At 46.4% G+C, this 23,086-nt stretch overlaps 1 protein-coding gene across 8 annotated transcripts in view; it reads left to right on the top strand.

Moving 5' to 3' along the window:
• The window catches only part of LOC135201768 (protein CLEC16A homolog), a 208,954-nt gene that overhangs the window by 62,990 nt on the left and 122,878 nt on the right, over nt 1-23,086 (top strand). The window lies entirely within an intron of this gene.

Below are 23,086 nucleotides of genomic sequence, written 5' to 3'. Positions count from 1 at the left end.
CTATTTCTGGGCGATTGGCTCGTGTCGCCAGCGAAATCCCGCCCTACCCATCCCTTCGCTCAAGATTGTCTGCTAACTTCAGGATGGCCACCAGAGGCGCAGCAGTCGGCAGCATGGGATGGAGTAGTAGTAGTTGCTGCCCACTCTGTGGGTCGGCTCTCCTCTTGTGGGGATTTTGTAGTGGGAGATTTCTGTTGGCAATCGGCTCGTGGTAGTGGTCTCACTCGCCATAGTGTTCATACCGACACCCTCTTGGAGGGTGAGCGAGTCAGTTGTACTGACCTTTTTCTTTATTTATTTATTCTCTGGTATGTGTTAGTACATTTACCCTAGAAATAATAGATTAAAGGATATTTCGCTGGCGACACGAGCCAATCGCCCAGAAATAGATTTTTCCTTACGTCAAAATCCCTTTTCTGGGCTCAGCTCGTGTCGCTGCGCGAAATCGTACCAGAGAAATAGCACAAGATTGTAAAGAAAAATCAACAAAACAAAAAGAGGTCTCAAATAAAAGATAAAATAAAATAAAAGAATATAATTGCTAATAAAGATACATATACACAATGATACAAAATTAGAAATATTGCTTAAATTAAACTTAATGCTAATAATATTTCTTAAATTAACGTAATTTGCATATATACAGGGTTTACATGGAATATATGTTTAATAGTAGTATCTGTGTATCGATATGTACCAAGAACTCTAAAGCAATTATGACAATAACTTGAACAGAACAAACTTCAATAATAATAATATAATATATGAAGGAATGTATATGACTTAATATACAAAACCCGTAATCATTGTAAATAAGATGTATCCCCTAGCATAAAAATAAGGGGATCACATCAAAGAGATCAATATATACAATCAATTGTGAGTGTCCCTAGCAAAAAAATAAGGGACACCCACCATATCATCATAAAAGCAGCTAAGACACAAGGTAACCGTAGATGAACAAGGCAGGCATAGACGAACTATTGGGTGAGACAGGTAGAAAGGAGGACTGGATCTTCTACTAAAGATTAGGCAGAATCGGGGGAAACTATGTTACCCGCCGCAACTGCTGAAAATTTCAGAGCTTCCAAGGACTTTAAGTAATGACGTTTAAATACTGTCGGCGATTTCCATCCAGTATATTTTTTCAACTCATCGAAGTTCATATGTTGGAAATAGTTAATTGAGGTGGCTACTGCCCTGACATCATGTGCTTTTGGAAAAGAGTCAGGATTGGCTTGTTTAATAAAGTACAGGATCTGCTGCCTGATGCCTTTAATAGATAAAGTACCACCTTTTTCTCTCTTAAAGAGAGGACCCGATGAGGATGAGGAGGTCCTAGACAGAAAGGCTCGTAAGGTCGATACTGGGCAAAGAGATATATCTTGTGGAAGGGGTACTACCTTCCATGGTTCCCACCTCATCAAAGGATCTTCATTCTTTGCTATAAAACTACGTTCCGGAGAAAGTAGTACTTCCCCTGTGGGAAGAAATTGAATATGATCCGGGTCTCTGGATAATGCCGACAGTTCTGAAATTCTAGCTCCTGAGGCCAAGCTTAATAAAAATAGAGTTTTTCTTAAGAGCATTATAAATGAACATGTGTCATTATCAGTTTCTGAAGCAGCTTTAGAACATCATTTAAGAACCATGATACTGACGTAGGCCTTACAGAAGGTCTAAGTCTAGCACAAGCCTTGGGAATAGACGAGAAGTAGGAGTCTGTCAAGTCTATGTCGAAACCAAATTGAAAAATCTTTTTCAAGGCTGACTTGTTTGTCGTAATGGTGCTAGCTGCTAAGCCTTTTTCAAATAAAGATCTGAAAAAGGATATAGCTGAGTTGATTGTCATGATTCTAATATCTGATTCTCTCAGGAAGTTTGCTAACTTTTTGACAGCAGCATCATACTGTCTCAAAGTTGAATCTCTTTTATCGGATTCCAAGAAGAGAATGTTTTGAGGGTCAATATTCGCATCCCTTTTCGCTGCAAACTTCATGAAATCCATAAAGTTAGGGTTTTTAGATTCCTGAGGAAGCGAACACAGTCTTTCGTTTGTACTGACTGGGAGAGCCTGGGACTGGGAATCCGAAGAGGGCGAAGACCCAGTTCCAGAATTAGAGGGTACCAATTGCTCTTCGGCCAGTCTGGGGCTACTAGAGCCACTTGACCCTTGAATGTCCTGAGTTTGTTCAGTACCTTCATGAGAAGATTCACTGGAGGAAAGACATAAATCTTCTCCCAGTTGTTCCAGTCTAGGGCCAGGGCGTCCGTGGCATAGGCCAGAGGGTCCAGGTTGGGGGCCACATAACATGGGAGTTTGTGGTTCGCTTGGGATGCGAAGAGATCCACTTGTAGGCCTGGAACTCTCTGAAGAATCCATTGGAACGAACTGTTGTCCAGTGACCATTCCGACTCTAGAGGTACTGATCGGGATAGAGCATCTGCTATGACGTTTCTCACTCCAGCTATATGGGTGGAGGAGAGGTGCCAACTGAACTTGTCCGCCAGGGAGAAGATGGCTACCATGACATGATTTAGATGACGTGATTTGGAGCCTCCCCTGTTTATACAATGTACTACCACTGCGCTGTCCAAGACTAGCTTTATGTGGGAGTACTTTGGCGGACGTAACCTTTTTAGAGTCAAGAACACTGCCATTGCTTCCAGTACGTTTATATGGAACTGACGGAACTGAGGTGACCAAGTTCCCTGAACTTTTTTGAACTGGGAATATCCTCCCCAACCGCTTAATGAAGCGTCTGTGTGGATGGTAATCCCCGGAGGAGGAAACTGAAGGGGCACTGATATCGATAAGTTCTTGACTTTCGCCCACGGGCGGAGTCGATTCCGTAGAATCTGAGGGACTGAGGATAATTTGTCCCTGGACCTGACATTTGCTCGTGAGCGCCAGATTCTGGTTAGGTCTTTCAGTTTGGCTTTCATCAAGATGTTTGTCACTGATGCAAACTGGAGTGAACCCAGGATCCTTTCCTGAGTTCTTCTTGACGCAAGTTTGTGACTCAGAAATTGCTTTACTGACTTCGCTATTTCTTTCCTCTTGGCTGATGGAATCGACAGAGTATGGGAGGATAGATTCCATTGGATGCCCAGCCACTGAAAGTTTGACTCTGGAGTGAGTCTTGACTTGGTCCTGTTTATCTTGAAGCCTAGATATTCCAGGAACTGAATCACCTTCAGTGTTGCTATGTGGCATTCCTCGACTGTTGGAGCCCAGATCAACCAATCGTCGAGATACGCTACTACCATAACCCCTTGCGATCTTAGTTGTTGAACTACTACTTCCGCCAACTTCGTGAACACCTTGGGTGCTACGTTGAGCCCGAAAGGAACTACCTTGAAGGAGAATGTCTGGTCTCCTATCTTGAAGCCCAGATACGGACGGCAGTGTCTTGCAATAGGGATATGATAGTAAGCGTCTGTAAGATCGATAGAGGTGGTGACGGCCCCACGGGGAAGTAAGGTCCGTACCTGCGAGATCGTGAGCATCTTGAACTTGTCGCAGCGAATGGCTAAGTTTAAGCGGGACAAGTCTAAGATTACCCTTCTTTTTTGTGAGCCTTTCTTTGGAACGCTGAACAAGCGTCCTTGAAATTTTAATCTGTTGACTCTCGCTATAGCTCCTTTCTGAAGGAGGTCCTCCGCATACTCCGTCAATTCTTTGGATGGAAGTTGGCGGAAAGGTCTGGATGGGGGCGGGTCCGCTACCCAACTCCAACCCAAGCCTTTTGACACAATGCTCTGCGCCCACTTGCTGAAATTCCACCGGTGGCGGAAGTGAAACAGCCTCCCTCCTACCTGAAAGTCCTCATTGATGTTGGTAGCCTCCTCGGCCTCCCCTGAAATGCTTTCCTCTATTAAAGGACTCTCCCGATCCTCTCCCACGAAAGGATCGCTTACCTCTGCCTCCCTTACTCGAGCGGTCATACTTCTGGGAAGCTTGACCCTCGAAGACTTGATTGAAGGCTGGAGAGAGAGCGTAAGAGGTGGAGGGTTGAGGCTGGGGGGAAATGACATAAATTGGCTGCGACTGAGCCTTGGAGGTAGAAGGTTGGGCTGCTTGCACCAACGGGACAGCTGGAACCGGCTGAGTAAAGCGTGGCTGTTTCTTCTGGTAAGGCTGGAAACGTCTGGGTTTCCTTTGAGCCTTACCCTTGACCACTTGATCTTGGCGTCTCTTGGCCGTAAGACCCCAACGATCTTTAAGGCTTTGGTTTAGTCTCGTAGCCTCTGCCTGGACCTCCTTCACCACCGCCTCTGGGAAGAGGTCTGCTCCCCAGATGTTCGATGCAAGCAACTTATTCGGTTCATGCCGAATCGTTGCTTCTTGGAGGATATTTGTTTGGCATCAAATTCTGCCTGAATGAGGCTATCTGGAAGCCTAGGCAGCTTCTCACCAAACTGCTCCATAGCACAGTCTGGTTTGAGTTTGCCCGCCGAAAAGGTGTTGGGCAGATCTTCCCACAACTCACCGGCTGAGGGAAGTAAAGGAGACGTAGGGTCCGCTTCTTTCAGCTGAGGCATCGAATCCCCCTTCTGAGCTGCTGGAATGGTGGTCGTAGCGATCTTTGTCAAGAAAGGGAGCGGGGTACTCTCTTCCATTGTAAAGATCGTAAAAGGACTCTTAAATGGTTGTATCTTCGTGTTGGAACAGTCCATGTCCTCTAGACACCTGAGCCATTCTCTCTGAGCCTGATCTCGTGAATAGAGGACTGTCTCTTTCGTACCTTATCGTCTCGAGTCATGGCCGAGGCGGTGAGCCTGGCGTAGCCGATGAACGGAGGCTGAAGGTCTTCCGGGTAGAACTCGAAGTCTTCAATCCTCCGAGTTCCACATTCCGGGATAGAGATAAGCCCGTCTTGGAAGGGGGCGTATGACGCTACTCTCCACGGATTGTTCATAGAGAACGGAGGTAGAGAGTCATACGGAGGCAATTGCGCTCCCCCTGTGCTGAAAGGTGGGGGAGAAGCTAGTGGAGCTTGGCTCAGTCTGGCTATTATGTTGTCCTGAGAGTTGATCCTATCAGACAACCGGGAGAACATCTGTTCCATACTGGTTTTCAGAGAACCAACCAGATCGCCCACTTGTTGCAATAGACCAGCATTGGAATCCAAAGCCGGAGCTGCTGCGGAGGTGGACGGGTGGCTCTGAACCGGAACCAAAGGTAGTGGAACTGTTGACTCCGCTGGAGTGTGTGATCTCTCCCTGGAGGATCTACTCCTAGAGGATTTAGAGCGGACCCAGAAGCTTTAGACTTCTCTGCTCCAGGATTTCTAACCGGAGACTTACGAGATGAAGATGATGCCGACGCCGTCTTTTTAGACGACGACGACGTCTTAGTCAAGGTTTTTACTGGTTGACCTTTGACCTTGGGTCTAACTGAAGCATCAGGAGAAGTATACAACTCTGTACCTGTAAAGCCTTGGAAGGATGGAGAGGTTGCAGGGGTAGAAGATCCAGTGGCACCCAAGGGCATTCCTTGGGCGTCCAACGTACCTACCTCGACCAATAGGTCGTCTACACCTACCATGGGTTCGATATTAAGATCCAATGTCGCGACTTCCGAGGAGATGTCCTGGCCTGGATCCGTCAAACGAGGCAGCGATAGCTATTTGTTTGCTGGAATGGAAAGCGATAGTCGGGGCCGCCTCTGCTGGGTCGACGTAGCCGTTGGCTTGCCTCCGGGGAAGATCAGTACCGCCAACTTCTTCTCAAGAATGTAGGGCATACCCTTGGCGGCGTTCTTCCCAAAACCGCCGACCCAGGCCCGCAGGGTTGCCAGTGCGGTATCCTTCACGGCCGGAGCCTGGAAGAGAGGGTATTTATTAGATTTTAAGATTAAACTTAAAACTAAAACTAAATTAAAAGCTTAACTTAAAATTATAGGGGATGCAAAAACCCCTTGTATTTTATCTTAAGTTTAAGAAAGATTGAATTTAGGAAACTTAAGAACTATAACAAATTGGGGACTGGCTAACGGAGTTGGAACTACTTACCCCGTTCTAAAAGCTGCTCACCAGATCATAAACAGTGGTGCAGTCTCGTGATACCAGACCTGGAGGTCCCCGTGCGGAGTCGCGCATGGAGCATGGGACCGGCAAACTTCATGTCCACAGGGATCTTGAAGTGTGGCGGCGCATCCCGGATGCTCACAGTTGGTGGTCTGTAAGTGAAAAGACACATGAGTATCCTAAAGGCTATCACTTACAGGCTAAAGGACAGAAGAACTCCGTTGCATGCCGGAGCTCGGAAAAATTTTGGGCATAACCCCTCCCTTAACGCCTGAATAGGCTCTAACCCCGGAGAGATCCGGTGAGGCAGACAAGGGAGGGGGGGGATGGTTTAAGGTAGCTTAAGATAAACTTACTAGGTTAACATAACAGATTCTTAAACCTATAAAATTCGAACGTACCGGACTAAGTCCGTGCGTGGCGGAGCGTGTCGCGACTCAGCGCGACGGAGGGAGGGGTTAGTAGAGACCAACTGTATGCCCCGGTCCACCCTGCGGGGTGGACTAGCACCTTTCCACTTGGATGCCGGGGCTCGGTAGAAAAGGAGCCCCAGTAAGGTGGGAAAGGGCGAGAGGGCACACAGACTCGCGCTAGCAACGGAGCGACGGAGTAGCGCGGAAGGAGGGGGAAAGGCCAGTACCCCCCCCCCTTACCATCCGAACCGGACCGAGAAGCTGGAGAGGTCGAGTCCAGTCTGGGTCTGTCCCGTCCCTCTACTCCCTCCGCCTGGGGGGAGAGGGAGGCAGGCTCCGGGTATGCGGAGCTGAGCGTGGGCAGACCAACCCTCCCCCCGACTCTATGGAAGAGCGGGAGGGGGGAAGATGACTGGACAGGCGTCTGGCTGCTCCGTGATCACGTAGTGACCACGGGGCGGTAACAACAAAACAATGAAACAACAAGGCCTAGAAAACACAACCGGCTGATCAGAGAGATGCTATCGGGAAGCAACCGAACTGAAGAGCGGTAGCATGTGGGCCCAATGGGCCATAACCTAGGCTAAGTAAAGCCAGACGCCTACACTAACATAAACATAATATAAAATAAATAAATCTTGAATGAAAGAAAATAAAATAGTAGGAGAAAAAAATCCAGGAGTGTACGACTAACCCGAGGGAAAGTCTACCACTCAAAGCTAGCCGGGGCCGATACTAAGAGCCGTGGCTAGGGTCTGGATAGAAGGAGCCTACATAAGGTAAAAAGACATGCATGCATGACATAAACCGTGTAGACTGTACCCTAAAACAAATAGGATGAATAAAAATAGAGCGTACTAAAGTAAGGGAATGTTCTGGGTATGGGAGACCGAGAACGAACCCGCCACGAGGCAGAACCATGCTGCCATGCTTCCGCCCTAGAGTTCGTATTTATACCTAAAAAACGGCAAATACGGGCTCAGGGACGGAAAAAACCAAATAGCAATAAACATTGAGTACTTAACTTAGCTGCTGCGATGGCTGCACGCTCCATGATAAATAAATCCAAAATTAAGGGCACAAATAACACAGAGAAAAAAGGGCATGTGTGTACAGTGTGCGCTAACTGAAAAGGATGGCCACCAGAGGCGCAGCAGTCGGCAGCATGGGATGGAGTAGTAGTAGTTGCTGCCCACTCTGTGGGTCGGCTCTCCTCTTGTGGGGATTTTGTAGTGGGAGATTTCTGTTGGCAATCGGCTCGTGGTAGTGGTCTCACTCGCCATAGTGTTCATACCGACACCCTCTTGGAGGGTGAGCGAGTCAGTTGTACTGACCTTTTTCTTTATTTATTTATTCTCTGGTATGTGTTAGTACATTTACCCTAGAAATAATAGATTAAAGGATATTTCGCGCAGCGACACGAGCTGAGCCCAGAAAAAAGAAATTAACAGAACCCCTCCAACTCCTGGGAACCTATGTACGTACATATCATTGGTAGTAACTTCCAAGTAAGCAATTAGATGAAATTAGATGCTAATGTAAGAATGTTGCAGAATGAAATTAAGGTTTTTAGAAATTTAAATTAATAGATGACAGTGGGAAAGATAGAAGAAAATAATTAAACAATAAAAGAAAGGTAAAAAAAGACCATACAATGTTTTCAATAAAAAGAAATTGCATAATGGTAGTGAGAGAGAGAGAGAGAGAGAGAGAGAGAGAGAGAGAGTGTGTGTGTGGGTGGGGTGGGGGGGAGGGGTTGCAGTAAGTAATTGTACCTTTTTGTACTTTACTCATGTTCAAACGAAAACAAAATCACTTAGAGACAAGAGTTAATTGTACAAGGTAAAAGAAGTGAAATGAAATGGAAATACAAAGAAAAATAGATCATACTAAATGAATTAAATACTAAAATGTAATTACTCACTGATATATGAACACTGTAATCAAATATCCTGAGATAAAATATTATGAAAATAACATATAAAAATCACATTAATGAGCACATCATATTCTTGAAAAATTAGACACATCATCTTTTTATAGCAAAACTTAAGTTTTTCTCTTACCGTTTTGTATTTCAAATACTATAATTTTAAACCTGGTTAACTGTCTTCAAGGCTAAGGTTCATTATCATCGTTAACATGTGCATCTGATTTTTCATTTAAGAGGTTGTACTTGGACTGAGCTCTGTCAACTCTTTTTTGGTCTCATGCATTTTCTGCTTAAATTTCCATATTAGTTCTGATCTTCTATTATACTTATTTCTATGATTTTCATTACTTTTGTACCTTCATACTGATCTTTGTTCCATATCAACTACTATTGTAACTAACTGCTGTACTTCCCTTCTCCACATGTCTAAATGTCTGATTCTCAGAGATATTAACATAATTCTCTGGACATCACATCTCTCAGCAACTGACTTATTTGTAAAATTATCTTCCCAACACACACACACACACACACACACACACACACACTTCAATCATTGTTTTATATTCTCCCTCCTTCATAATCACCTCCATTGCTTGTTAAGGTTAAGTTCCCATGCATGTGCTAGATAGATGTTTAATCAGAATATGCTTACTAGTAATGTAATAGCAATTTCTTTCAATTTCAAACTTCACAGCCCTGTATTTCACTATGGTAACAACATACCAGAACTTCGCCTCCTCCGTAAAGTACTTAATGTTGAATTTTACAGGGTACCAACATTTTTGCCTTTAAATCTTAGGGTATAGTATCTACTTTCACTTTAGGTATTGTCATGTGGTATATTAAAAACAGTAGTTTTGTACATGAACTTCCCTGCCAGATATATACATAGCTTACGACTCTGACGTCACGACAGAAAATTCAAAACTCGCGGCACACGCTACAGGTAGGTCAGGTGATCTACCTTACCCGCTGCTGGGTGGCAGGTGTAAGAACCAACCCCCCTTTTCAGTCAGATTTTTCTCTGTCGCCGGCTTAACAGCACCTGTTGTTAAGTCCTCTCGATAGTGGATTTATTCTCGTCGCCGACGATTCTTAGATTGACTAATTTGGTGATGTACCCTTTGTTCGTTGGCTTGGCATACGCTATTTTGGATCATTTTTTGGATTGTTCTTTGTTTATTTCTCATAATGGCTGATTCTGAACTTAAGAAATCTTCTATGTTTAGAGTATGTTCGAAGAGTGAATGTAAGGTGAGGCTTCCTAAAGCGTCTTTAGACCCTCACAGTGTGTGTATGAACTGTAGGGGGAATGAATGTTCTTTCGTTAACCCTTGTCAAGAGTGTGAAAGGTTGGATGAGGACGGATGGAAGTCTCTTTCTTCCTACTTAAGGAAGTTAGAGAAGGATAGAGTGCGTAAGGCTTCTTCCAGGAGTTCAAGTAGGTCTCTTGTTAGCGAACTTGATGTTGAGAACCCGACAGTAGATGTAGTTCCTTCTCCTGTTTCAGCCCCTGCTCCTAGCTTTGAACCCGAAGATTCGTGTTCGGAGAACGCAGTAAGGAGTAACGAGAGCAAAGTACGCTCTTATAAAGGTAAGAGTGACAGTGAAAGTGATAAGTACAGTGCCCCTAGTGCAGTGGAGGGTGTGTCTGACCGGCTCACTAACGCTTCTAGGCCTAGACCTCTTCCAGACTCCCAGACCCAGTGGAGGAGGAAAGTCGAAAGCCGCAGGAAGGTTAGGGAGAACCCCCACCGGTCAGGCGTCCCCTGCGGCAGATTCCATGTTGCTCGCTCCCAGGCTGCCTTGGATAGAGCCAAGAAGGAAGTGTTGAGACAGTGCTTCTCGTCTTCTTCGTCGCCTTCTCCTAAGCGTAGATGGAGTGCTTCGGAGTCATCTCGCCCTCTCAAGAGAGCTTGGAAGGAGCCTTGCACCCTTCCTTCCAGCCCCGAATCCTTCTCAGAAGAACCAGAGATCGAGCGTAAGAGAGCCAGGAGATCTAAAGGATCCTCTTCTCCTTTCCGCGCTCGGGCTGCTACTCCTACCGAAGAGTTTGAGAGATCGCCAGCGCGCATCTTGGCCGGCCTACGGCCGCAGATTTCTGCTTTAGCCAACTCTTTAGCGGGGAGTTCTCACCGTCGGAAGGACATCTCTCTACCGGTGAAGAAGTCAAAGAAGGATTCTGCGGATTTTTCACCTAATGCAGAAAAAGTGCAAGAGCCTCGCAGCAGAGCCTCTTTCATTAAAGAGAGACTCAGTCGCTCTCTGAGCAGGCGCTCCTTTCACGATAGCAGACGGAAGGATCCTGACAGGCGTTCTTCTCCGGAACACGGCTCTCCTAGTTTTAGGGAGGATAGACATCGCTCTCCGAAGACTCGCTCCTCTTCTTGTAAACGTCAAGAGTTTGACAAGAACAAGGATTCTCGTTCCGTCCAAGATCGCAGTAGGCGCTCTTCACCTGGAAGCCGCTCTCCTCTGTATAGGTGCACGGAGACTAGTAGGCGCTTTTCTCTGGATTTTGTTTCTTCACCTGAGATTCGTTCGCCATCTGTCAGAATCAGAGAAGAAGGTAGGCACAAAGAGCCTAGCAAGAGACAGACTAGACTATCGCCTTCTTGCGAGCGCACTCGTTCAGATAGGCACTCAGTATCTCGCAAACGCTTTGCGTATGATAGACGTTCTTCTTCGGAAGACTTTTCGCTTTGTGACAGGCGCCAAGAGCCTGACAAGCGAGTTGGATTGGACAAGCACCAAGGGCCTGACAAGCGCTTAGAACTTGACAGGCGCCTAGAGCCTAGCAGGCGTAAGATTCCTGATAGGCGCTCTCCTCATACTAGGAGCCCTTCAGTTGTCTCTGACAAGGATTTGGACAGACGCGCCTCCTCTAGCAGGCGCTCTTTTAGTAGGCGCTCTCCCTACAGGCGCTCTCCCAGCTGGCGCTCTCCCAGCAGGCGCTCTCCCAGCAGGCGCTCTCCCAGCAGGCGCTCGCCCGGCAGGCGCTCTCCCAGCAAGCGCTCTTCCAACAGGCGCTCTCCCAGCAGGCGCTCTCCCAGCAGGCCCTCTCCCAGTAGGAGTTCTCCTGGTAGGCGCTCTCCTAGGAAAAGCTCTCCTATAGGCAGCCGATCGTCCAAACGTCTTTCTTTGGAAGAAGGACATGGTGCTTCCGAGGAAGATCTTCCGAAGGATTCTTCAGGTTCCTTTTACAAGAAATTGACGGAACTCCTCTTACAAGAATTTGGAGAGTCTCTTTCGGCGGTTGCACCTCCTTCTCCCCCTTCCTTATTTTCTACAGCTAAAACTTCGAAGACGTCGTCGGTGGTGAGGATGAAACCTACGTTGTCAATGAAGAAAGCGCTCAAGAGCTTCGACGATTGGTTGGTCTCCAAGGAGGAGAAGGGAAGACAGTTTTTTCCTTCCCACCTTCCAAACTTACCGGAAAGATGGGATTCTGGTACGAGTTGGGGGAACCTTTGGGTTTGACTCTTCCAGCTTCTGCAGACGCGGACTTCTCTTTGTTGGTGGATTCCGCACGTCGTTCGGCGCTTAATTCAGCTAAGATGACGTGGGGAATGAGTGAACTCGACCACCTTCTGAAGGGAATGTTCCAGGTGCTGGAAGTGTTTAACTTCCTCGACTGGACCCTAGGAGTCTTAGCTAAGAAGACGAGGGATCAAGACTATCTCCAGAGGATTTACATTCAGTATTGTCTTACATGGACAAGGCAGTGAGAGACGGTACTGGAGAGATAGCTTCGCTTTTCGGGGCAGGAGTTGTTAAGAAGAGGGCAGTTTTCTGCTCCTTTTTAACCAAAGCGGTGTCGCACGCGCAGAGATCGTCGCTGTTATTTGCTAATCTTTCCCAGCAACTCTTCCCCAAGAAGACCATTAATGACATTTCCAACGCTCTTTCTGCTAAAGCGACGCAAGATATGTTGGCTCGCTCAGCGAGAATTCCTAAGGCTTCTTTTCAACCTAAGTCGAAGAAGGAGACGTCGTTCAAGCAAGAGCCCTTTCGAGGAGGCCCTTCTTCCCGCGCTTCTTCCTCCAGGGGAGCAAGACCTCCTAGAAGAGGAAGGACCTTCTCTCGTTCTATCAGAGCGAAGAAATAGTATGAGTGTCCTCCAGACTGCAGTAGGTGCCAGACTGCTGAGTTTCATACATTCAACTTACCTGTCAGATATATACATAGCTATCGACTCCGTCGTCCCCGACAGAAATTCGAATTTCGCGGCACACCGCTACAGGTAGGTCATTTGATCTACCGGCCTGCCGCTGGGTGGCAGGACTAGGAACCATTCCCGTTTTCTAATCAGATTCTCTCTGTCGCTGGGAATGTAAACATGTTTACTTTCCCTCCTGATTTGATTTTCGTGTTAATTCGCCATCGATCTTCTTGGCCGACTTTTACAGGGAAGTACTGGATCGGTGGTTCGGCATACGCTTTTAATAACTTTTTAATAACTTTTAATGAAGAATAGAGGATGTGTAACTACCGAAGTTTTCGGTAGACAATTACATAGTTTTGCAAGACAGGCGGGGAAAATATAAATATTTATTCATTGATAAAGTGTAATAAATGTTAGAATTTGATTGAGGAAAATAAGGTAACTTCCTATTTGAGGAAGTCAGAAAAACATAGAACTAGATATGCTTTCTTTAGAAGCTTTAATAGCTCTCGTTCTGACGAGCAGTTAGAATATTAACAGTACTAGTAGTGTTGTTTCCTCATCACCTTCTTACTTCACAGAAACTACAAATTCATTTGCAATTTGAAGATAAAGGAATGCAGCTCAAGATACGAGCTATTATAAGGTAAGAAGTGATTACATATAGTGTTCCCCATTGCAAAAGAGGGTGCGTCTGATCGGCTCTGTCTCGCTCCCAGGTCTAGACCTCTTCCAAGCTCACAGGCCCAGAGGAGAAGGAATGTCGAAAGCCTTACGGAGGTTATGGAGAATCCCCACCGATCAGGTGTCCCCTCGGCAGATTCTGTAGGACGTCCCACCCGACTGCCAGGGATAGCCATGGAAGGCATCCTAATTCAATGTGTTCCCTTATTATTATCGTCTTTGACGAATAAGGAGAAGAATAACATTCAAACGGCGTAGATTAAATGAAGATGCAAGATAATCTCATCTGCCTATCGGAACCTCAGAAGAGACGGAGAAAGGAAGACATCATTCGATAACAGTTGCGGTAGAGGCATTGCCCTATCCGGGTTCGTCCCCCGTACAGCTGGACGGGGGAGGGCTCTATCCCATGGGGGTTTGAAATAGTTATTTCAATAAATTCCTCATCGGTACGTGTATATGAAAATATATCTATTCTGAGAAGAACGAATTAGATATTAAAGAATATTTGTTGATCGAATGAATTATATGGATCTCGTTTTAGTGATTACACATATATACTTTTAAGCTTCTAGCTCCTCGGCATGAAGCTCCGGTAACGAGCTCAATGCGCCTAAAGTGTCTGAAACAAGGCGCAAAGCGCCTGAAACGAGGCGCAAAGCACCTGAAGGGCCTGAATATAGGCGCCACTATTAACCAGGATCTTCATCGGAAATGGAAGTCCTTCTCATTCAGAAGAAAGGGAGGGCTATGTCGAAAATGGAAGTATTGTCGAATTCTAAGCAAGAACAAATGTACAAGAGATCGGAACCCATCCGCACGGACGGACCTTCCGCACAAGCGGAACCTTCCAGAAGGCGGGAAGATTCCAGATTCAAATCGCCTTCCAGGCTCTTGGAATTTTCCAAGAAGGAATATTTCCAAATGTGCAGAACATTTCACATAAGCGGAATGTGACAATCACTCGGAACTTTCCGCACAAGCGGAAACTTCCAGACGTACAGAACTTTCCAGGCGAGGATCGCCTTTCCAGACGCTCGGAACTTTCCAAGCGGGTGAATCTTTTTCCGGATAATCGGGAACACTCCGAACGCGGAAACTTTCCAGGCGCGCGGAACCTTGTTCCGCACAAGAAAAACTTTCCAAGCGCGATACGTTCTGCTAGGATCCAGGAGTATTCTGATCACGATACTCCTCCTAGGCGTCAAGGAGTATTCGGAACGCGATACTCCTGCCAGGTGCCAGGAGTGTTCTGATCACGTCCCCTCCCATTCGCTCAGGATTAATTCGGAACTGCGAGTACTCCTGCCAGGCCAGGAGTGTCCTGATCACGGATACTTCCCCCAGGCGCCAGGAGTATTCGGAAACGCGATAACTCCTGCCAGGACCAGGAGTATTCCGAGGCACGATACTCCTTCCCCAGGCGGCCAAGGCAGTATTGGAAAAGTTGATAAACTCCATACCAGGCCGCCCAGGGAGTATTTTATGGATCACAGAACTACCTTCCTAGGAAAGGCGGATTACTTACTAACCATGGCGCCAAGTGGGAGTATTCCGAGCACGATTAACTCCTTCCCAGGTGACAGGATTATTCGGAAACGTGATACTTTCCAGGGCGCCAGGAGTATTCCGATCACGGATAATCCGCCTAGGGAAACTGGATAATTCTGCAGGCGCCAGGATATTTTCCGAGGCAGGATACTCCTCCCAGGCGCCAGGGATTATTCGGAGGAAACGCGATACTTCTGCCAGGCGCCAGGATATTCCGAGCACGATACCTCCCAGGCGCCAGGAGTATTCGGAGCGCGTACTCCTGGCCAGGTGCCAGGAGATTCCGAGCACGAGGAGTATTCCGATCGCGATACTCCTCCCAGTGGGCCGCCAGGATATTCTAGGCAGATACTCCTGCTTAGCGCCAGGCACTTTCTCCTACAAGAAGAGCCTGACAACCGCCAAGAGTCCTCCAGGCGAAAGGTGAAAGACATTCGAGGCTTCTCCTGATAGGGACGGGAGTTGTCGCACAGGCGGCCGTTGCCCTTGTCAGGATAGTCTTAATGCAATAAAGGCAAGAGCAAGTTCGGCTTTTTCCTGGTAGGGACTCAAGATGTAGCACAGGCTGCCGTAGCCCTTGTCAGGTTAGAGTCGGTACTGCTAAAAGCCCTTCACCTTTCGAAAGGAAGCGTCTCCTCCGGTTGTCAATCTTCTCCCAACTTGAGGAATGGAAGATAGAGCAGAATTGTGAGAATTAGTTCAGTATTAGTAAGAGGATATTAAAATCATCCTCCTCCTAAAAAATAATGCAACCAACCATTTACAGAAAGAGGGGCAATCGTTTGGAAGTTGAACAAGATTCGTACGAGCTCTCATTCATTGATTAGAGGCTCTTCCTGATAAGAAAGGCATAAAATACGGACTTATCTCCAAGATAATAAAAGCTGGAGAGATTCTCTTCGATCCTCGGTTGTCATTTGCGATCTCTTTCGACTAATACTCATTCGGGTTTATTGACGAAAAGAACGAAGAGAGTAAGATTTCCATTCTTTCTCTGCATGTCGGAGAGGAAAGAATGTCGTAGAAGACTTAGTGTATATGACTACTGAATGACAAGTCATATACGCATACCATAGTTGCCTTTCTGGTTCGCTACGGAATTATCTATATCCTTACAGGATTTTCCTAGTAAGGACTTCGCTTAAAAGGTTTGTTACGACAATAGCTACTCAGCTTCGGTATTTAACAAAGGTTGTTTGGCTTAAATTTGCATTATTGAGAGCTTTCTTAGGCTCGAGAATAATTTTATTATATCCCTTCATTGAAGGGAGTAACTGGCAACTCAGAATGAATGCAGCCAGGCAGTGAACGAGACGGCTGTAATTGTAAGCCAATTCAGTACCATCCGGTTCTCGGTCGTTAGCGGTTGGTTACATCTCTCTCTCCTAAGGGATCGAATGGTTCACTGTATATTCCCCCTACAATCAGGGACTTAACCACGAATTGAGGGGATTTTTAGCCAAACGTGAATAAGTTCGTATTCGTTTTTTCTAAGGATCTCTCTGCCTCGGCGAGGAAAGAATGTAGTAGAAAATTCACCTTAAGATAACGGTTACGGTTAAGCTTTATGCACACACCGTGGTTAATTACAGAATTCCTACTATCCTTACAAGAGTTTCCTAGATGAATGCTGTTTACCACAATGTGACGGTATTATAAAGGATTTTAATTCGGCAGAGCATGATTTAACCTATTTGGAAACAGACACGGAACGTAACGATCCTTACCAGGTTCGATGCGGGATTTTGCACGTCCGTGAGAACCTTCTTGATTGACGATAATAACTGTTAACGTATGTTTAACATTTATTGGAAAGAGTTGTGAGAACCTGCGGAAAGTATTCACAGATCTCTTCACAAGGTAGAAGACGAATGAGCTTCTTATAGATTGCTTCCTTTTCCTCGAAACAAGAGAGATAGCAAGATACGCCATCTTTAATTTAAATAGGGGAATAAACTTTAGTCTTTTTTCCCCTAGTTATATATATTCTTAACAGATATTAAGATAAATGGGCGTCAAAGGAAGAAGATGAATGCATCATTTTAGCAATAAAAAGGTTGGATTCACAGAGGTCACATTCTTCTCTCAGCATGTGTCGGAAGGTTTTTCTAAGAGAGTAGAGATTTTATCGGAATCTATTATAAATATTGGACCTGAAAACCTATCCACTCTGAGTCTGTCTGCGTGCAGACTGAACCAGAAAAAAATATGAATGAGAGGATTTTTCAAGGGAAGCTTGATAATTCCTTCAAATATGTTAAAGACATAGAGTTGCTGCAGATCGTGCTAGATGGAAAGGGGAAACTGTCCTCTTCCGATACCTCTGTGAACCACATAATGGTTTCATACATTCAACTTACCTGTCAGATATATACATAGCTATCGACTCCGTCGTCCCCGACAGAAATTCAAATTTCGCGGCACTCGCTACAGGTAGGTCAGGTGATCTACCGCCCTGCTCTGGGTGGCAGGACTAGGAACCATTCCCGTTTTCTAATCAGATTCTCTCTGTCGCCGGTGGTATCAACATTGTTGTTACTTCCTCCTGACTAGAATTCTTTTTCACAACACTTTTGATCATCTCTCGCTGATATTTTGGTGACGTACTTGGATCGTTGTTTGGCATTCGCTATCGTGGACTGTTTTTGGACTTGGTTTTTGGAATTCGTGAATATGTCTGACTCTAGTGTTAGTTTCAGAGTGTGTGTAATGAGGGCTGTAACGTGAGGATTCCGAAAGCTTCGGTAGATCCTCACACTACATGTATGGTTGTAGAATGGTTGAATGCTCGATTGAGAATACGTGTAACGAGTGTGAGAAATTGGTGCGCAAGAGTGGAAGAATCTAACTTCTTACTTGAAGAAGTTAGAGAAAGATAGAGAGAGGAAGGCGGCTTACAAACCCGCAGAATGTCTACATCTCATGATTTACTGTCTAGTTCTGTAGCTTCTTCCTCTGATAATCATGCCCATTCTGTTTCAGCCCGTTCACAAATTGCTAATCCCTCTAGTTCTGCTTCGGAAATAGCGGAACTCAGAGCTTCCCTTCAGAAAATGCAGGAAAAAAATGGCAGCATTGGAAGGTAAGGAAAGTGAATGTGGTTTCGCTAGTGATATTAGTGTCACCAGTGGTAGTGGAGGGGCGTCTGGTCGTCTCTGCGACGCTCCCAGGCCTAGACCTCTTCCAAGCTCCCTGGCCCGGAGGAGAAGGAAAGTCGAAAGCCGTACGGGGGTTGTGGAGAATCCCCAATGATCAGGCGTCCTTCGGCAGAATCTATCATATCACAAACTGCCAAGGACCGCTATAGGAAAAGCGTCCTTCGAGAGTGCTTTTCGTCTTCTAGTTCGCCCTCTCCGAGAAGAGGATGGAAGGAGTCGAAACTTTCCCGTCCGCTGAAGAGGAGTATGAAAGAACATGAGCTCAATTCTAGTCCCGAGCGCTTCTCTGAAGAAGGAGCGCCTTCGGTAATAAAGAAGGCTAGAAAACATTCCAAGACTATGGGTCTGGAAGGAGATGCCTAGAGCGCCTTATTCACCAGATCTCCCTCTCCTGATTCGAAAGATTCCTCAACCAGGAAAATTTTAATGAATATGCAGGAACAATTAGCCTCGTTGGTAGGAGTTCTTTATAAGGAGCCTACTCGTAAGAAGGATGATAGGCTTCCTATTAAAAGATCTAAATACCGATCTCCTGTCGGGCGCGACGAACCCTACAGGGAGTTGTCGCACAAGCGGCCATCTCTGTGGGGGGAGCGATGCGTTAGACAGGAGAGAAGTAAGAAAGGAAGTTACTTCTGTCAAGAGTGTGGCTCCAGCCAGGAGCCAGGCTCCGAGTAGGCGCAAAGAGCCAGAGTATTCAGTACAACGTTCAAGATCTTCATCCAAGCGCAAGAGTTAACTGAAGAAGAAGATCCTGTTAGTGGGAGTAGAGCGCTTGTTAAACGAAAAGCGCCTACCTTGATCAATACTCCTACTAAACACCATACGCATTCCAAGGATCAGGAGTATTTGGAGCGACATACTCCTGCCAGGCGCCAGGAGTCTTCGGACCTCGATACTCCTCCCAGGCGCCAGGAGTATTCCGAACTTTATACTCCTCCCAGGCGCCAGGAGTATTCTGAACTTAATACTCCTCCCAGGCGCCAGGAGTATTCCGAACCTTATACTCCTCCCAGGCGCCAGGAGTATTCTGAACTTAATACTCTCCCAGGCGCCAGGAGTATTCGGAACAAGATGCGCCTACCAAAGCCAGGAGTATTCGAAGCGCGTTGCGCCTGCCAAGCACCAGGAGTATTCCAAAACACTTTACTTCCTTCCAGGCGAGTACTCCTGCTGTACACCAGGCGCATTCCCTGCATGAAGAGCCTGACATCCGACAGGAGTCATCCAAGCGTCAATCTTTTAGCAAAGAGAGAGTAACTCTTAGCCCCTCTTCAATTAGGAGTGCTTCTTCAGAAAGGAAGAGAGTAAGGGAAGAAACAGAAGAAGAAGGGAGCCTTCTCCTTCCGAGCCTATGAACCCAGAAGATGCCTCGGAGGATGAAATGAAGGAAGGATTTTCTAATTAACAAGTTCTTTCGTCCCTTCTCTTGGAAGAATATGGAGACTCTTTAACGCCAGCCGCTCCTCCTTCTCCAACGCTCTCTGTTTTCGAGCACGAAAACGCACAAGTCTTCCTCTTTCCTAAAAATGAAGCCTGCTATATCTATGAGGAGGGCGCTACAATCTCTTGACTCCTGGTTCAAGAAGAAGAAGTAGTTAGGAAGGAGGCGGTCTTTGTATGCCTCCCGCTAAACTTACAGGGAGGAGAGGCATTTGGTACGAAACGGGAGAAAATATGGGATTGTCTCTGTCTGTTTCAGCTGAGTCAGACTTCTCAAGTTTAGTAGACTCATCGAGAAGACACGCCTTGAATTCAGCAAAAGTAACATGGGGTCTTTCGGAAACGGACCACCTCCTCAAAGGGCTTTTTCACACTTTAGAAGTTTTTAACTTCTTAGATTGGTCCCTTGGGGTTCTTGCCAAGAAGTCTCATGAAAAGAACAACTGACCCAGAAACCCTAAATAGCATCCTCACATGCATTGATAAAAGGCTGTTCAGGATGGATCGGCTGAAGTATGCTCCCTCTTTGGTGCAGGAGTTTTAAAGAAGAGGGCGGTTCACAGTGCTTTCCTCACGAAGGCCGTCTCTCCTTCGCAAAGATCCGCCTTATTGTTTGCGCCTCTCTCAGAACATCTTTTTCCCTCGCAGTTGGTGAAGGATATTGCCCATTCACTGACTGAAAAGGCCACCCAGGATCTCCTTAGACAATCCTCAAGGAAAAATAGGCCTGTGGCCAGTGAGGAAAAGAAAGTGGCTCGTCCAGCTCAGCAGCAGCCCTTTCGAGGAGGCCTTCCAGCTAGATCTTATCGCCAGAAGGAAGTCAACCGAGAAAAGGGGCAGGTCCTCCTTCCGTCCCTTTAAGAAGGAAAGTGAGAATTCTGTCCTCCAGACACCTGTAGGAGCCAGGTTACATTTCTTTGCGAAAGCCTGGGAAGACATAGGATCGAATCCTTGGACGATGTCAATCATCAAGAAGGGTTATTACATCCCATTAAAGGACATTCCTCCCTTGACAACATCACCGAGGGAATTGTCCGCCAGATACAGGGACCCTGTTCTGATGGATACTCTTCGTCAGATGGTGGAACAGATGACAAAAGAGCAATAGAGCTGGTGCTGGATTGCAGCTCCCCGGGGTTTTACAATCGCTTGTTTCTTGTAGCAAAAGCCTCGGGGGGATGGAGACCGGTACTGGATGTAGTGCGCTGAACAAATTCGTAAAACAACAGAAGTTCAGCATGGAAACGTCTGCTTCCAGTCCTTGCAGCACTGCGTCAAGGAGATTGGATGGCGTCCCTAGACCTTCTGGACGCATATTTCCACATCCCGATCCACCCCATTCGTCGAGGAAGTACCTTCGATTTATGTTCGAGGGAAGAATCTATCAGTTCAGGGCCCTGTGTTTCGGCCTTTCCACGGCTCCTCAAGTCTTCACGGACGTGATGAAAAATGTATCAAGACATTTACATTTGAAAGGGATAAACGTCTCCCTGTACCTGGACGACTGGCTCATCAGAGCCAGGTCTCAAAAGCAGTGTTTGGAGGACCTGTCAACAACACTGGAATTGACAAAATCATTGGGATTGATCGTGAACCTCGAGAAGTCTCAGATGATCCCCAGCCAGAACGTGGTTTATCTGGGGATTCAGATGGATTCTCGGGGTTTTCGTTTTCGTTTTTCCCTCTCAAGAGAGAATAAGGAAAGGCTGTGCCACAGTATCGAACTTCTTAGGGAAAGAGCGCACTTCAGCGAGGGAATGGCTGAGCCTTCTGGGGACCCTTTCCTCGCTCGAACAGTTCTTTCCCCTAGGAAGACTACATCTTCGTCCGCTTCAGTTCTTCCTGAGAAGAAGTTGGAGTTGGAAGACAGGACAGCTCTCGGACACGTTTCCAATCTCGGAGGAAATAAAAAATAATTTAAAGTGGTGGTTGATTCCCTTAAAAGAAAACAAAGGAGTATCCCTGCAAGTACGGAACCCAAGCCTGACATTGTTCTCAGATGCGTCGGAGTCGGGCTGGGGTGCAACATTGGGATCCAAAGAAGTGTCAGGCACCTGGTCGGCAGAACAGGTGTCATGGCACATAAATTGCAAGGAGCTTTTAGCAATTCACCTTGCGCTAAAGAGCTTCGAACACATAGTCAGAGGCAAGGTCGTACAGATAAACTCAGACAATACGACCGCTCTGGCTTATGTCAAGAAACAAGGAGGGACTCACTCTTTCGCTCTGTACGAGCTAGCAAGAGATCTGTTGATTTGGGCGAACCAAAGGAAGGTAGTTTCTTCTTCTAACGAGGTTTGTCCAAGGGGAGAGGAATGTGAGAGCGGACAGACTGACCAGGAGGTTCCAGGTCCTTCCCACAGAATGGACACTCCACTCAGAAGTCTGTCAGAGCCTTTGGTACCTTTGGGGGAAGCCTCAAATAGATCTTTTCGCCACATTCCTCTCCAAAAGGATAGACACATTTTGTGCCCTAGTGGAAGATCCCAGGGCTTATGCAACAGACGCCTTTCTCCTGGACTGGTCAGGGCTAGATGTTTACGCTTTTCCCCCGTTCAAGATACTGGGGAAGTAGTCAGAAAATTCGTGGCATCCGAAGGAACCAAAAGGACTCTGATTGCTCCGTATTGGCCATCTCAAATTTGGTTCACAGAGGTGATGGAGTGGACAGTGGACTTCCCCAGATCTCTTCCAAACAGAATAGATCTGCTCAAACAACCCCACTTCGAGAGAGGTACCATCAAAATCTACCCGCTCTTGCTCTGACTGCCTTTCGACTATCGAAAGACTTGTCAGAGCGAGAGGGTTTTTCTCGCCAGGCAGCAAGCGCAATTGCTAGAGCCCCGCAGATCATCTACTAGGCGAGTGTACCAATCGAAGTGGGAAGTTTTCAGAAGCTGGGGCAGGTCGAAGAAGCTGTCCTCTTCCAGTACCTCTGTGACCGAAATTGCGGATTTCCTTCTGTTTCTTAGAGAAAAGTCGCATCTCTCTGTACCGACTATTAAGGGGTACAGGAGTATGCTTTCAGCAGTCTTTAGAAACAAGGGATTAGATCTAACGAATGATAAGGATTTGCACGACCTCATTCGTTCCTTCGAAAACATCAAAGTCACTTGAACCTAAGGTTCCAAGCTGGAACTTAGATGTGGTTCTTAAATTTCTATCCTCCGAAGAATTCGAACACCACACACTGCTTCATTTCGTAATATCACTAAAAGTGGTTTGTTTTCTGATCTCTCTTGCAACGGCAAAAAGAGTCAGTGAGTTGCACGCCCTTGAATCACGAGTCGGCTTCAAAGGAGACTCTGCAATTTGTTCATTCCAGTCTCTCTTTCTTGCCAAAAATGAAAACCCTTCGAATCCCTGGCCCAGGAGCTTCGAGGTAAAAGGACTTTCTAGTTTGGTGGGCAGAGAGGCAGAAAGATCCCTTTGCCCAGTTAGAGCTCTTAAATTCTATCTGGACAGGAAGAAGCAGTTGGGGGGGTTCGCAAAAAGGTCTTTGGTGCTCAGTAAAAGACCCCAAGAGAGCAATGTCCAAGAACGCCTTAGCCTTCTTTGTTAGAAGTGTTATTACGGAAGCTCATAAGAATTGTCCAGATGATTCTTTTAATCTTTTAAGAGTGAGAGCCCACGAAGTTAGGGCAATCGCAACCTCTGTGGCATTCCAAAGAAATATGTCACTTAAGAACATTTTGGATGCAACT

Source organism: Macrobrachium nipponense, chromosome 28 (assembly GCF_015104395.2).
Source record: "Macrobrachium nipponense isolate FS-2020 chromosome 28, ASM1510439v2, whole genome shotgun sequence".
Classification (NCBI taxonomy): Eukaryota; Metazoa; Arthropoda; class Malacostraca; order Decapoda; family Palaemonidae; genus Macrobrachium; species Macrobrachium nipponense.
The sequence above is the reverse complement of the archived record's forward strand: the minus strand, read 5'-3'. Positions and strand labels throughout refer to the sequence as shown.